Source organism: Silene latifolia, chromosome 2, assembly GCF_048544455.1.
Source record: "Silene latifolia isolate original U9 population chromosome 2, ASM4854445v1, whole genome shotgun sequence".
NCBI lineage: Eukaryota > Viridiplantae > Streptophyta > Magnoliopsida > Caryophyllales > Caryophyllaceae > Silene > Silene latifolia.
In genome coordinates, this window is record NC_133527.1 from 154964576 (window position 1) to 154966367 (window position 1792).

Here is a 1792-nt window from a genome sequence, read left to right on the forward strand (position 1 = left end):
ATATAAACCAACTCGATCCTATCACAATAATAATTGCTTGCTTATAATTTGAGAATATGTTTGTATGATCAATTCTCATGCATCCCCTATGAACCCATGACACCCTAGTGCTTTTAATCAATTGTTTACATCTCATTTTAATCATCTTGCTTGTTTACTTTTATTGCTATTTAGTTTAGTGATCTTCTTATCTCAACCCAAATCGTGACACCCCTAGACACCGCTACTTGCAATCGAAAATCCTACATCAATACCCGTCCCTTGGGATCCGACCTTTACTTGCCTCTTTACTAATAGTAGAGTTGTTTGTGAAGTTATAAATATTGTTTTGGTCTAGGTGCTCCTAACGACAAGTAACCGAAAATTAAGTTCCAAGTGAGTCCAACCAAAAATGGTGCCGTTGCCGGCGACGGTGTTAACTTGATTTGATTTTCTTAGATTGCTATTAGTTGTGTCTTTCTTTGCCTTGGGGAAGTAAAACTCCTCAAGGTTTGTTCTAATTTTTTTCGAGTTATTTGATATTTTGCATGTCTAGAAGATCACAAGGTAACTTGTTACCCATTGATCACAAAATTGAAAGGACTTTGACGACCAATAGAAGACTTGCTAGAAATACTTTGAGAGGTATTGGTGAGGTTGTAGATATTCAACCAAATACTATTGAGTTCATCAACCCTTTTGCAAGAGAAGGTGAGGAGAACCCAACACAAAATCAACCACCAAATCAATCACAAAATTAACCCACAATGTCTAAATTTTCATCACATTCCGTACCAACCGAAGATAACCTACCCAATGGAACTCCCACACCACAACACTTAACCGGAATTTTCATTGCTAAATCCACGTTTATCCAATTAGTCGAAAGAAGCCAATTTGGGGGGATGCCTAATGAAGACCCTCACTCTCACATGGAGACTTTTTATGACTATTGTGATGCGATTTCACAAACCAGTGTGACTCATGACCAAATTCGATGGGTCTTATTCCCTTTTTCTCTAATTGGCACCGCAAAAATTTGGTTGAAGAGTCTCGATAAGGCTACTCTTGGAATTGACTCTTGGAAGAAGTTGGCTCTAGCTTTCTACAAAAAATTCTACCCTCCGGAAAAGACTAACATGCTAAGAGCTCAAATTACAGGTTTTAAGCAAAGGGACGAAGAATCTTTGTATGAAGCTTGGGAGCGATTCAAAGGAATTTGTCGCTCATGTCCTCATCATGGACTTAGCGAGTGGTTCTTGGTACAACAATTTTGTAATGGTCTTTATGAAGACTCAAGAAACATTCTCAACATGGGATCAAATGGTATGTTCATCGAAGTTGACGATAATCAAACTTGGAACAAGATTGAGGAAATGGCGGTCCATAATTCACAATATAGTAGATCTCGCAAGGCTACTAGAGGAGGAAAGCATGAAGTGGACTCTATTACTCAATTGGGTGCTCAACTTAGTGCTCATATTGATACCATCAACTTGAAGTTTGAGAAGGCTATGGCTAAACTTGAAGAAGCCTCAAAATCACCAAAGCATCATGTTAATGCCATGGTAGCATCTTCATCAATCCCAAGTGGGATATGTGAGAATTGTGGAACTTTGGGACATGACCAAAGTGAATGTAGGGGAACAAATGAACAAGTGAATGCTTTTCAAGCATACAAGAGTGGTACCCCTTATTCCAACTATTACAATGAAAACACCAAATTCCACCCAACAAAAGCCAAAATGTTCAAAACCCTCAACAAACATACACCCCACCTCCCATGAGAAACCAAAATCAAAGACCATTTTTC

The 1792-nt window shown here is 38.5% G+C and overlaps 1 non-coding gene across 1 annotated transcript; it reads right to left on the reverse strand.

The window, feature by feature from the left end:
* Window positions 1-1118: 1118 nt before the first annotated feature.
* LOC141644461 (small nucleolar RNA R71) lies at window positions 1119-1225 on the reverse strand. The gene has a single exon (XR_012544077.1). It is a non-coding gene; the product is annotated as a small nucleolar RNA R71 (small nucleolar RNA).
* Between the last annotated feature and the right edge of the window lie 567 nt (window positions 1226-1792).